The sequence below is a fragment of the Arachis stenosperma genome, chromosome 3 (assembly GCF_014773155.1).
Source record: "Arachis stenosperma cultivar V10309 chromosome 3, arast.V10309.gnm1.PFL2, whole genome shotgun sequence".
In the NCBI taxonomy this organism is placed as follows: Eukaryota; Viridiplantae; Streptophyta; class Magnoliopsida; order Fabales; family Fabaceae; genus Arachis; species Arachis stenosperma.
In genome coordinates, this window is record NC_080379.1 from 7353961 (window position 1) to 7369735 (window position 15775).

The window sequence follows — 15775 nt, forward strand, 5'->3', positions numbered from 1 at the left end:
TTGTATTTTTTATTTTATTTTAAATTTTTTTGTAAAAAGTAAAAAATAATAAAAATTTATTTTTTATATATATCTTTTTTCATAAAATTTTAAAAAAATAAAATACTAAAAATAAATATAAACTAAACATACTCTTAATCTTTTCTGCATAGAACACATGTAAATTTATACAAAAAAATTGTTATCTTAATTTTGTTAACATAACCTAATAAAAATATTAAATAAAATAATAATAATAAAAAGAGATGGATTAAGCGGTATTTTTTTTCTGTCACATAAACTAAACATTGTGAATATACTTCTTTTTCTAATTAGCTTTATTATTATTATTTAATTAAGCAAGAAATTATTGACAATTAGCATATTAAATATTATAAAGATAATATAATATATGCTTACAGTTTTAGTGTCGGTGTGGCGAAAGCAGTGACAACAAACATGAGATTGAAGCTGATGATAAATTCTAAAGCAAAAGCTTGGCCATATTCTCCTGAAGGAACCGTCACTCCACCCCCCATGAATGGATGATACACTCCCTTCAGTGCAAATGCGGCACACACTGATGCCAATATCTGTGCTCCAATATACATTGGCACCTCCATGCATGCCATATATATATCATGAGTTCTTACATTCTTCCATGGGAAGTGCTTCAAAGTAGGAAAGGAAATGGTGACAGCAGGGTTGATCACCATAACAGTAAGGCCGGTGACTACAGCGCAACCAATCAAAATCTCTTATCTATTTGTTATTTTGTTTACTATTGCCACCGCTGTTCCGGCAAACATTAGAATAAACGTTTCAATGAACTCATCTCCCATCTAATCGTACAAAATTAAAATTAATTAAGTGAGGAAACAGTTATAATAAAAGTTATGCTTTTCTATATATGTATTTTTATTTTCCTTCTATTTCATTTTAAAATTCTTTTGTTTTGAATTGAAAAACATTAATTAATCTTTTTATTATTAACTTTAATGAAGAGTAAGAATAAGTATAAAAAATGAATATAAAGAAATAAAATAAATAATAAAGATCATTTAATTATTTTAATTTAATTGTTTAAAATTTATATGCATATATGTTATTTTAAAATATAAAAAAAGTTTTAAAAATATCGAAATGGGACTAAAAATCAGAGTAGAAAAAAAAAAGTATTTGCTTCTTATTTTTAAATTATAAATAGCTTAGGCACATGAATAAAATATTATATTACTCGTTTAAATAAAAAAGGAATAAACATTTACTCTAGGAATAATATTTGTCGGGTTTTAGACATTAAAACATCAATCATGGCTTTTTGAGCCATATCTATAATTAAATACGAGTGTGTGCCATTGATTTTTTGCCATTTTCCTTTTGTTCGGGTCCGTTGCTTTTCTTCTCCCATGCCTCTCGCAATGAATATGGATGAAATCACACAGCAGCATGGTCAATAGGAGTGAATATGGGTCGGTTTTAGTTTGGATTTATGATAAAATTTGAACTAAATCGATGAAAATATAATTGGTTTGAATTTGTGATTTTTTGTATATATATCTGAATTAAATCAAATCGATTAAAAACGAATTGGTTCAGTTCGAATAATTGGATATCCAATAATTTTGAAATTCATAAAAAAACAAAATTTTTATCTTAAAAATTCAACAAGTACAATAAACATGTAACATCAATAAAAATAATATAAACATGTTAAACACCAAATATATTAAAAACTAAACTCATTAAAATCCAACATATTAATAGTGAATAATCATTGTCTAATAGAAAAGCCATATATATTTTTAATTTTTTTATTTAATTAATATATGATTGGATTTGCGGGTTGGTTCGGGTTCCGCACCCCCAAAACCGATACCCAAACCAATTACTAACAACAGCTATTGGTTTGATTCGGATTAGACCCGATTACCTGTTGGTTTCAGAACCAATTTAATTGGTTCGACTCAAATTCGGACGGATAATCGGGTACTCGCTACCTATGCTCACCCTTAATGGTCAAAAGTGTCTAATCAGTAACATATTACTTGTGTAATTACTAATTAGTAATTGTGATTCATAGGACTTTCTCTCGTTCTCTGGATTTTGCATTTGCATAGTTCTAAATAGTTATCTACTCATTCATTCAAAATCTAACCAAAATGCTGTGCTGTAAAGAAATATTGAGATTGAAAGAGAGGAACTGAAACTTAAAAAAGTTTAATTAAATTTCTGTATTATATTTAGTATAAGATATATAAAATTAAAAAATATTATTTGTACAATAAAATTTAATTTTTGATCAATCTTTAATATTATTTAATTATTTTTTAATTAAAGTATATTTTTATTTTTTAGGTTTACATTAATAATTAAAATTAATTTAAATTTTAAAAACTAAAATTTCTATAACTTCTTACCTATTTTATAATTAATTATTATGAATCACTAAATAGCAAAATCATATATATACAAACTTAGTTTCGTAGTATCACTATTATTTTCAACTTTCAAGTAATAGTACATACTTTATTTCTTATTATATGTATGCTTTTTTCTTTTGTTTTTTATCAATTTTTCCTCCGCAAGGCCTTTTATTTGCTATTATGAGAGCAACAGTGAAAAAGAACAACAAAAAAAGATTTTAAAATGAATTTAACTATGTAAATTTTATTTATAGAGTGATCTTTATCCTTTTTAATGTTATAATTATTGTTGTATTTAGATGATAAGGTTGACCAAATAATCATTTTAGTTGTTTTAAAAGTAAGGTAAAATTTATATTTAAGCCTATCTTAACAAAGAAAATTAAAATGTTGACTCAAGTAGTATTTACAAGAAGGGTGTTGAAAGATTCAAATTTGAGAATAGTTCATAGTTAGACCTTTTTTTTCAGTTATGTTAGTAGTTGGTAGCGTTAGGGATATAGATGTTATGGTTTAGATTTATGTATATTTTAGCTAGCTTTCCTTTTATCTTATTGCCAATAATATTCAGTTCCTTCAATTATTTGGCATTTATTCAAGCAATTGTTATAAACTTTAGGTATATTTTGTTTGATAATTCTCAAATAGTATATATCTCAATAGTATATAATGAATGAAATTTGTTTGATGGAAAGATTTTGGAATTTTGAGAAAGAAAGTGAAAAGGTAGACGGTCTAATTTATATATTTCAATTTTTTTTTTATTTTTTATTATTTTAAAAAATATTAAAAATTATTATATTAAAATATATCATTCATATCACTTCTATATTTAAATTTTTTAGCCGTATAAGCATAGGCATATTGAAATCCAGCAAGGCATAACTAGATAGTAAGCTAGTCCCTGATAGGAATAAAACACAATTCCCTACTTGCAAGAATCAGAGGAGCAACAATATCCACTCACAACAAGTATTAACACCAGCACAATAATACCCAATAGCAGCGGAAAAATCACATAAACCAAAAATTATAAGCAAGCTAACACACCAAGATTTTTAACGTGGAAAACCTCCTCAATGAGAGAAGTAAAAACCACGAGTCACCAAGACCAGGATATAGCTTCACTATGATGAAAAATAGGGTAAAAGAGAGTTACAAATTACTGCAAAAAAACGTGCATACAACAAGCCAAACAACCCAAGCTTCAAAGCTTTCAAAACAAGAACAAGAAGATGAAAATACCACAAAAACAGAGCTACTGTGCGTGGCCAATATCTTCAGCTACAGATGTCGAATTGAAGATCCGAACGGTAAAATCAAAGAACCAGATGTGTAAAACACACTGTCCAAATTTGAGCTCGATCCAACGGTTAACGAATCTGCAGTGACCAATTTACAGAGACAGCTTTGTGTATGTGCGAAAATGACTTTCTCTCCTCTCTTCTCTCTAGTGTTTGGTGTTCTCCTTGAAAATGACCTCTCTCTCTCAACCCTAACTCACCTCAGCCACTTCAACTAATCATGGGCTTGGATACTAGCATTTGGGCTTTTTCTCCACATAGGAAGGGAGCCCAAAAACCCAACAAATCTCCCCCTCACGACTATGTGGAGGTAACCGCCAATCCGGCGATTAAGCAACAAACTTCAAACTTCCATCTTGGTAATGCCTTGGTCATCATATCAGAACCATTCTCATCAGTATGAATCTTTTCAAATTCCAACAACTCAGCATCCAAAACATCACGTATCCAATGATACCTCACATCAATATGTTTGGACCGAGAATGAAAGGTAGAATTTTTACCAAGATGTATAGCACTTTGACTATCACAAAACAACACATACCTCTCTTGAGTAGACCCGAGTTCCTTCAGAATTTCTTCATCCAAAGCATCTCCTTGCACGCTTCGGTAATGGCAATAAACTCGGTCTCGATAGTAGACAAAGCAACACATTTTTGCAATCTTGATTGCCAAGACACAGCTCCACCCGCAAAGTTGATCAAGAAGCCTGAAATGGACCTTCTAGAGTCAATATCTCCTGCCATGTCTGAGTCGGTGTAACCAACTAGAATAGGCTTATCACTTCCATAACACAACTTCATGTTAGAAGTACCATGAAGATATCTCATTATCCATTTTACAGCATTCCAATGCTCTCTTCCTGGGTTTGAAACAAAACGGCTAACACAACCAACAGCATGAGCTATATCCGGTCTTGTGCACACCATAGCATACATTAAACTACCCACGGCTGATGCATATGGAACTTTTTCCATGTCTTTCTTCTCTTCATCACTTGATGGACTTTGCTTGCAACTCAATTTGAAGTGTGTAGCAAGAGGAGTACTAACGACCTTTGCTTTCTCCATTTGGAACCTGTGCAACATTGTCTCTATGTATTTCTCCTGTGACAACCAAAGTTTCTTCTCCTTTCTATCACGCTCGATTCTTATGCCAAGAATCTCCTTTGCTGGACCAAGGTCCTTCATTGCAAATGACATTGCAAGTTGCTTCTTCAACATATCAATCCTAGAAGCATTCTGACCAACAATAAGCATATCATCAACATATATCAAAAGGATAATAAAATCATTACTAGCAAACTGTTTAACAAATACACAATGATCAGAAGTAGTCTTCTTGTAGCCTTGTTCTGCCATAAAAGACTCGAACTTCTTGTACCACTGTCTTGGAGCTTGCTTCAAGCCATACAAGCTCTTCTTCAGTTTGCAAACATGATCCTCTTTGCCTTTTACCATGAAACCTTCAGGTTGTTCCATGTAAATTTCATCCTTAAGATCGCCATGAAGGAAAGCAGTTTTCACATCCATCTGCTCTATCTCTAAATCAAGACTTGCAGCCAAACTCAAAATAGTCCTAATAGAAGATCTTCTCACAACCGATGAAAAGATTTCATTATAGTCAACTCCCTTTTTCTGCCTGTAGCCCTTGACCACCAATCTAGCCTTGTACCTTGGACACTGAGAATTTTCTTCATGCTTCAACCTATAAATCCACCTGTTCTGCAAAGCTTTCTTTCCTTTTGGCAACTTCACAAGCTCAAATGTTTGATTATCATACAAGCATTTCATTTCATCTTGCATTGCATCAAACCATTTCTTATTGTCGTCACCTTCCATAGCTTCCGTATAACATTCAGGTTCTCCCCATCAGTTAAGGTCACATATCCATCAGTAAATGTTACATACTCACTAGAAGGATACCTCGTTGAAGGTTGTCGCTCTCTGGTAGACCTCCTAGGATGGAAACCTGGTGGATCTTCAGGTAGCTCAGGTTGATTATCAGCATCATCATCAACTGGAGCATCAATTGGATCTCCCATCTCCTGGTCATCAGGAACCAAAGGCTCATTTTGTTGCATATGCTCCTGATATTGATTCTCTATTTGTTCTGACGAAGGAGGCAGCTGAACTGGATCTACATCAGTCAAGTCACTGCTCTCTTGTGATTGACTCTTCTTTGCCTTATCAATGTCCTCAATGGTCTAGTCTTCAATAAACTCTACATCACGGCTCCTTACAAGCTTCTTTTCAACTGGATCATAAAGCCTGTAACCAAACTCATCTTGACCATACCCAATAAAAATGCACTGCCTTGTCTTCACATCCAACTTGGACCTCTCATCCTTTGGAACATGAACAAATACTTTGCATCCAAAAACTCTCAAGTGACCATACGAGACATCTTTACCCGACCAAACATGATCCGGAACATCATTGTCCAAAGCAATTGTAGGACTCAGATTAATCACATGAGCCGCTGTAAGTAGCGCTTCACCCCAAAAGACTTTAGGTAGCTTAGCTTCAGTAAGCATACACCTAACTCTTTCAATCAGTGTTCTATTCATCCTTTCTGCCAAACCGTTCAACTGAGGTGTTTTAGGAGGTGTCTTTTCATGCCTAATGCCTTGCTGCTTGCAATACACATCAAATGGTCCACAATACTCACCACCATTATCAGTGCGAATACATTTAAGCTTTTTACCTGTTTGCCTCTCAACCAAAGCTTGGAATTGTTTGAATTTTTCCAAAGCTTGGTTCTTTGTTTTTAAAGCATAAGTCCAAAGCTTTCTTGAATGATCATCAATAAAAGTAATAAAGTAAATATCTCTACTAAAAGACCGTATCTTGAAAGGACTGCAAATATCACAGTGCACCAATTCCAAGAATTCTGATTTCTTGAAGGTTGATGCTTCTTGAAGGATAATCTTCTTTGTTTGCCAGCCATGCAATGAGAACATTTCTCCAACTCTGCATTCTTCAAACCTGAAAGAGCATCCTTTCTAGCCAAATAGCTAAGTCCTTTTTCACTAATATGACCAAGTCGTCTGTGCCACAAGCTACAAACTTCTTTACTTTCAATCGCATTCACACTACCTTTTGCAATCATGGCATGCATCACATACAAACTTGAAGTACCTTTTTCTCGAGCCACCACTAAGTTGCCTTTAGTAAGCTTCCATTGTCCAAAGCCGAAAGTGTTTACAAAGCCTTCATTATCAAGCCTTTTAACTGAAACCAAATTCAAGCGAACATCTGGAGCGTGCCTAACATCTTTAAGTAGTAGCTTCATTCCCATATTGGTCTCAAGGCAAACATCTCCTACACCAATAACCTTGGCCAAACCATCATTACCCATCTTAAGCACTCCAAAATTACCTGGAGTATAAGAAGTGAAAAACTCCTTCTTCGGTGTAACATGTATTGAGGCGCCACTATCAATTACCCAGCTGAACTCATCATCAGAAACAAGATTGACCTTGTACTCATAATCAGCAATATCAACAGTAAGAAGATCATCTGAAACAGAAGATACACGATCATTACCACCATCATCCTTCTTTTCTTGCTTACCTTTGTTCTCTTTTTTCCAAAGATAGCAATATTTTTTAACGTGACCCATTTTGTGACAGTAGTGACACTCAACATTCTTGTATCTTCCCTTGGATTTGCTCCTGCTTTTACCTCTACCCTTTTGAACTCTATTCTGATTTCTCCCCCTGGTTTCAGTGACTAACATTTCAGAGTGTGACGAAGAATTCTGCGTCTTCTTTTTCATCTCTTCATTTAAAATGCCACCTTTAACAAGTTGCATGCTCACTTTACCATTCGGAGCAGAATTAGTAAGAGAGATACGAAATGTCTCCCAAGAATCTGGTAGAGTATTTAGCAACCACAATCCTTGAACCTCATCTTCAAACTTGATTCCCATGCTTGACAACTGATCCGGAACTCCTTGAAATTCATTCAAGTGATCTAATACTTGTGACCCCTCTTTGTATCTCAAATTCATCAACATATTCAACAAGTACAATTTATTGTTGCCAGACTTGGAAGCATACAAGGATTCAATTTGATTCCACAAAGTCCTAGCATGAGTCTCATTAGCAATGTGATTATAAACATTATCATCCACCCATTGCCTAATAATGGTGTTCAAACTTCCATTCTTCATCTGTTTTAGATTCTGGTTTTTGTGTAGAAAATACGGGTAAATGTAGATTTTTGACAAACAACAAATCTTTCATTTTGTCCTTCCATAGATGGTAATTAGTTCCATTCAAACTTATCATCCTAGTAGAATTATTTGCCTCCATCTTTCAAGCAAGTTATAACCAAATACCCAAAACTGAACTCTGATGCCAATTGATAGGAATAAAACACAATTCCCTACTTGCAAGAATCAGAGGAGCAACAATATCCACTCACAACAAGTATTAACACCAGCACAATAATACCCAATAGCAGCGGAAAAATCACATAAACCAAAAATTATAAGCAAGCTAACACACCAAGATTTTTTTAACGTGGAAAACCTCCTCAATGAGAGAAATAAAAATCACGAGTCACCAAGACCAGGATATAGTTTCACTATGATGAAAAATAGGGTACAAGAGAGTCACAAATTACTGCACAAAAATGTGCATACAACAAGCCAAACAACCCAAGCTTCAAAGCTTTCAAAACAAGAACAAGAAGATGAAAATACCACAAAAACAGAGCTACTGTGCGTGGCCAATATCTTCAGCTACAGATGTCGAATTGAAGATCCGAACGGTAAAATCAAAGAACCAGATGTGTAAAACACACTGTCCAAATTTGAGCTCGATCCAACGGTTAACGAATCTGCAGTGACCAATTTACAGAGACAGCTTTGTGTATGTGCGAAAATGACTTTCTCTCCTCTCTTCTCTCTAGTGTTTGGTGTTCTCCTTGCAAATGACCTCTCTCTCTCTTATCCCTAACTCACCTCAGCCACTTCAACTAATCATGGGCTTGGATACTAACATTTGAACTTTTTCTCCACATAGAAAGGGAGCCCAAAAATCCAACAGTCCCCATATCTGTTTGAAGTAAGGATTCAGATTCCAAAATGTTAGTTAATATCAAGCTTCCATCAACCACTAACAATGGACACAGGTCTTTTTCTCTCCCTCACTCACTCAATTAGTATAATTAACTAACAATATTTTTAAATAATATAAATTAATAAAATTAAAAAAATAAATTAATCTTAAATTTAATTAATAATATTAAATTAAAATATAATATATTTTTATTTAATTAGTAATTATTCATGTTATTTAAGATAATCATTATCTACCTAACACTCCTCATTTGACAAATACATGACCACCCCTAATTTTGTTGTTTTCCTTTTGGAAGAGAATATCGCCCACTGTCTTGTTATTTTTACCCACCTTCTTTCGTTATTATTGTTTAATTAATTTCTCTCATGTAGACTCAAATGATAAATGATCAAAATCACAACACCAAAGCTGATATGGGCTTTAAATTACGTATTTAAACGGATAATTTTAAATTACGTAACATAAATTAAAATCGTTTATATCTCGTATTAATTAAAACGTTTTTATTTGTAAAATAACAACGTGAGAAAATAATTAGTTTAAATTTTAAAATATAGATGACATATAAAATATCAGTCACATTGATTTCAGGCAGGTCGTCTCTGTCTAAAGGCCTTTGGGGAAAAAAGTTGATTTATGGTGCTTTCTAATTCATTTCAAGGGTCTCTTTCTGTCGTGCACTTGAGGATAGATATAATAATACTCATCACTTCACTCATAACTCAACTTACTAATCATTTTTTTTGTGTTCTTCTCTTTGTCTTTATTATTGTTCCTTTTGTTTCTTTTTGTTTTTTCCAAATGCAATAAAGTCATGCTAATCTTCTTTTTTGGGATTGTAATTTGTAAGTAGTAATTGTTTTGTTCATTCAAAACAATTATATTTAAGACCAAATTATATTAAGTACTAAATTTGACTATCATTTTTAAATAAGATTCAAATATTATCACTCATTATTACTCATATATATAAAAAAATAAGTGTGTATGATAAGTTGGTAACATACGAAATTACAAGCAACTATTTTGTATTAAGAGAGTAGTTTTAGAAAGAGTAAATAAAAAATTTGACATACTAAAAACGGTAGAAATTCATATATTATCTTTATGTAAAATTATTAGTTAAAAATAGTTAAATGATTTAATATATTTAAATAAATTATTATTTAATCGCTTTTAGCTTTTTACTTTATATAAAAGTTGTACATGAGTGTTTATCATTAAAAACATTAAATGACTACATAATAACGTAATCATTTCAAAAAATCACTGAAAATTAAAAAGACCTAATTAAAGAAACGATAATTGAACGAAAAAAATTATAAATAAAATAAGTAAAATATCACATGTAAACTCAAAAATTTAAGGGAAAAAGAAAAGAGTATAAATCCACTGTCCATCCTAATTAAAACTCTTTGTTTAAACAAAAACGTTACCAATAGTGGGCCAAATTTATACTCATTTATTTTCTTGGATATATTCACCCAACCAATCTTATCCGTATATATCTAAACACCATTATTACATTCCAAATATATATATGCATACATAGCAAACATTATTATTACGGTAAAAAATCCAAATAAACTAAACTGAGAAGTTTATTCCTCAAATTAGTCAAAACAAAAATTTTTTCAGCAATCTACTAATGACCATTTAAATATAATTCGAATTAATATGATTCGAACTATAAATACATGTAATTCGAAACAACTTGCTTTGAATTACGTTTGAATAGATATGCATGTAATTCGAATCAAGTAGAATCGAATTAGAGAAAGGTAAATCGAATTGACTCGATTCGAATTAGTAGGCTCACGTGACTTTATGGAGTTCGAATCATATTGATTCGAATTCTTCAATGTTGGTGACACTAGGTAGATCGAATCAAGTTTATTCGAATTACTAGTGAGTTGCCTATATAATGCTGCATTAGTTAGATATATATCAATTTTTTTTCACATTCTTACTTGGATAGTTGGATATATATCTTATAGTTGATACAAAAGATATTTACTGTATAATTTTATTTTTCTAAAATATTATATATATATATATATATATATTTTTTATGATTACACAATTTTAGAAATATTTAAAAAGTATTATTAAAATTAAATTATATTTTTTATTATTTGACAATAAATTAAAAATTAAAAATTAAAAATTAGGGATTAATATTGCTAGGTAGCCAGTACTTGTGGTGACAATTTGTACCCTAACAAAAATATTAGAGATTAATATTGTTAAGTAGACAAAAAAACAGTCAAAACTTACCTTATTTAGCATTAATTATATAAATTTGGTTACAGAATATTTCATTAACAAATTAACTATTAGGAGTTAATTATATAAAAACTTTTATTTAACTCCTAATAGTTAATTTTGTTAATGAAATATTTGTAACCAAATTTATATAATTAATGCTAATAAGGCAAGTTCTGACTGTTTTTTTTGTCTACCTAACAATATTAATTCTTAATATTTTTGTTAGGATACAAATTTGCCACCACAACTACTGGCTACCTAGCAATATTAATCCCTAATTTTTAATTTTTAATTTTATTGTTAAATAATAAAAAATATAATTTTAATTTTAATAATACTTTTTAAATATTTCTAAAATTGTGTAATCATCAAAATATATATATATATATATAATATTTTAGAAAAATAAAATTATACAGTAAATATTTTGTATCAACTATAAGATATATATCCAACTATCCAAATAAGAATGTAAAAAATAAAATTTGATATATATCCAACTAACGTAGCATTATATAGGCAACTCACTAGTAATTCGAATCAACGTAATTCGAACTACCTAGTGTCACCAACATTGAATAATTCGAATCAATATGATTCGAACTCTATAAAGTCACGTGAGCCTACTAATTTGAATCGAGTCAATTCGATTTACTCTTCTCTAATTCGATTCTACTTGATTCGAATTACATGCATATCCATTCAAACGTAATTCGAAGCAAGTTGTTTTAAATTACATGTATTTATAATTTGAATCATATTGATTCGAATTATATATAAATGGCCATTAATAAATTGCTGAAATAATTTTTGTTTTAGCTGATTTGGATAATAAACTTCTCAACTTGGTTTATTTGGGTTTTTTACCCTTATTATTATTCTCATTTGCTAATTTCCACAATATATACTTTTTTACATATATTATTTACATATATTATTTATTATACATATATGACACATATAAGTTTATATATATCTTGTGCGGTTGATTGATTCTAATAATCAATTAATGTAATAATCACCTTCTGAAGCTTCCAGAATTTGAAGGAGCCTAGAGTTTAGAGTTTTCATCTTCATTCGAAAGTTTAACAGCAGAATAAGTACCGGTATCACTAAGTGCACTAAGAATTGGAGTTGTCAAATAAACTCAAATTGTTTTGTAATTGTATGCTATAATTATTGAACCTAATATTTTTATTGGGTTTATGAATCTCTCTAATGCTGACTTGTAAATTAATAATATTATTATAATAATTAATTTATATTTAACTATTTAGGCAATAAAATTTTTTATATTTAATTTTGTGCGTGTAGATATCGTATTTTTTTAAAAATTAGATTTTCATCGATCTTAATTACTTTATGCATAACTTTTTTTAATATAATAATACTATTTTGACTTAAATATTTTTTTAATAATCAACATGTATTATTTTTTAAGAGAATTATATATATCAATATTTAAAAAGAATAATTAAATAATATCACCTTATTAATTAATTTAAAAAAATAATGCATGCAATCATGACCATAAGTATTTAATATTTTTCTTAGTTTATCTTCTTATTTATTTATTTAATATTTAGTATTTTAAATTTTTGGAGTATAGAATTCTAATATCATATCATAAATTACTCATTCTATAAAGAGACAACATAAATGGTTATATTTACCAAGTTTCATAAATAGACCCTATTATAATAAATTAATAATTAATTATTTATATAATTATATGAAAGTAAAGGTAGATCTAATAGAAGGACATACCCGACTATGAGGATGTTGAGCATGACAATTAGGGGTGGCAAAGCGGGCTGGCCCGCCCCAACCCGCTCCGTCCCGCCTAGGCCCGCCTCATAAACGGGGCGGACCGGCCCGCCCCGCCAACTAAAATGAGTTTAAAATGCTAGCCCGCCCCACTTTATGGCAGATTGGCGGGTTGGCGGGCTAGCCCGCTTGACTCTTTTTTCTTTTTTTTTGAAAAATAAAATTCATTAAAATTAATCAAAAAATAATAATTAAAAAATAAAATACAAATAAAAAATAGTCAAATTTTAATATAATTTGTTTACTATTTTTTTTAATTTTTAACTTCAATAAAATTGTTCAAAATAATATTTGTCAATAAAATCATCTTTATTTTAAAAAATAAGTCACATAATTTGAGCATATATACGAAATTATAAAATAAAATAAATAAAGTTAATAACTAAAAGAAGAATAAAAACAAAAAATGAAAAAAATGTTTAAAAATTCTATAATTATTAATTTTATAATAGTAACCACTATTTTATTTAATAAAAAAAAGAAAAATATAAAGCTTCGGCCCGGCGGACCGGCCCGCCCCGCCCCGCCAAAACCCGCCAATTTGGCGGTGCGGGTTTGGCAGATTTTTTTAATTTGGCGGGTTCGAAATCCTAGCCCAACCTACATTTTTTAGCGGGTTTTGCGGATCGGTCCGGCGGACTCGACCCATTTTGCCACCCCTAATGACAATGGCTCTCACCGCGATTTTCGCTAACTCTTCAACCTTTATTTATCACCATAAACAACTTCATCAATATTTAATATTATAACATACACACATACTCCTTTTAATTAATATGTTAACATCAAATCAAATTTTGTTACCTACATACAATTAATATTATAAAAAAGGCTTATGTTCATGGTGCAATAAACAAACGAAGATTCTAAAATCTCATCTTAAGTATTATTTTTATTTTTTTTAAAAATATAAAATGATACAGCAGTATATCTCACTGCTAAAACATGTTCACGTCACACATATGAACAAAACTATTCATGCAAGTTGAATTATTGGGGACCAGGTACAAATACTTTTAATATAGATAGATGTATTTTGTAACTTAAGTCAATTCTTCAAAATCACTGCAACTGGGACTAACAAAATAAGAGCAAGTTTGTTTGACTCTAAAATAACGGTCGAGCATGTTAGGCCAAACATGAGAAAGGCGGTAGCAATTAACTCGATGATAGTTAGCTTCCATATCTGAAATAAAAAGAAAATAAAATAAGATGTTAGAGATAGCATAACTTTTTATAAAAATAAATTGACAAAAGTCCTTTCTTATCACTAAAAAAAAACAACTGTTGCATATACAAAAAATCTTTTGAACTAGAAAATGAAAAGCTATATTTGATGGACCACAAAACATGACCCAACAAGTGGTATCAGAGCCGATAGTGACCCAATAAGTGGTATCAGAGCCGATGGTTAATCGGTTTGGTTTAAAGAGTATTCAATGTGAAGTATCGAAAGCCTTTCTAGCAAAGGTAGAGCCGATAGTGACCCAACAAGTGGTATCAGAACCGATGATGACCTAACAAGTAGTATCAGAGCCGATAGTTAATCGGTCTGATTTGTTTTTGTATGTTTAGTAAATTCACCTGGTATCTGGTACAATAACTGTGATTATGGGACTTGCTAAGGTGGGAAAATTTACATTGTTATTCTTAGGATCTATTCTTTTCTTCTCAAATTTCAGATACAAGGTTTCCATCTAATGCTTTTCGCTTTTTAATTTCAGATCCAAGGTTTGCTTGCTGCGTTATTGGCTGTTGATTATTCAGTGGATACATTACCCTGTGTTAGGAAATTGAAAAAGTGTATATAGATGAACATTACAAACCTAAAGTCTTTATTTGGGTTTTTTTCATATTTTAGCTGCCATATTTATCCTTTACTGTATTAATCACAAACCAAATTTATGCTTTGCATCTACTGTTGATTTAATTTCTCTATATTTTATGGCAATCTTTTCGCACTATGTCAGAATCAGAGACGATGGTTAATCGGTCTGGTTTAAAGAATATTCAAGGTGAAGCATTGAAAGTCTTTCCGGCAAAGGTAGTTCAGTTATGATTGAGTGCGAGAGTGATGGAGCTTCAGGCAGGTCGTCTCTGCCTAAAGGCCTTTGGGAGGAAAAAGTTGATTTTATGGTGCTTTCTAATTCATTTCAAGGGTCTCTTTCTGTCGTGCACTTGAGGGTAGATATAATAATACTCATCACTTCACTCATAACTCAACTTACTAATCATTTTTTTTTGTGTTCTTCTCTTTGTCTTTATTATTGTTCCTTTTGTTTCTTTTTGTTTTTTCCAAATGCAATAAGTCATGCTACTCTTCTTTTTTGGGATTGTAATATGTAAGTAGTAATTGTTTTGTTCATTCAAAGCAATTATATTTAAGACCAAATTATATTGAGTACTAAATTTGACTATCATTTTTAAATAAGATTCAAATATTATCACTCATTATTACTCATATATATAAAAAAATAAGTGTATGTGTATGATAAGTTGGAAACATACGAAATTACAAGCAACTATTTTGTATTAAGAGAGTAGTTTTAGAAAGAGTAAATAAAAAATTTGGCATATTAAAAACGGTAGAAATTCATATATAATTATTTTTATGTAAAATTATTAATTAAAAATAGTTAAATGATTTGATATATTTAAATAAATTATTATTTAATCGCTTTTAACTTTTTACTTTTATAAAAGTTGTACATGAGTGTTTATCATTAAAAACATTAAATGACTACATAATAACGTAATCATTTCAAAAAATCACTGAAAATTAAAAAGACCTAATTAAAGAAACGATAATTGAACGAAAAAAATTATAAATAAAATAAGTAAAATATCACATGTAAACTCAAAAATTTAAGGGAAAAAGA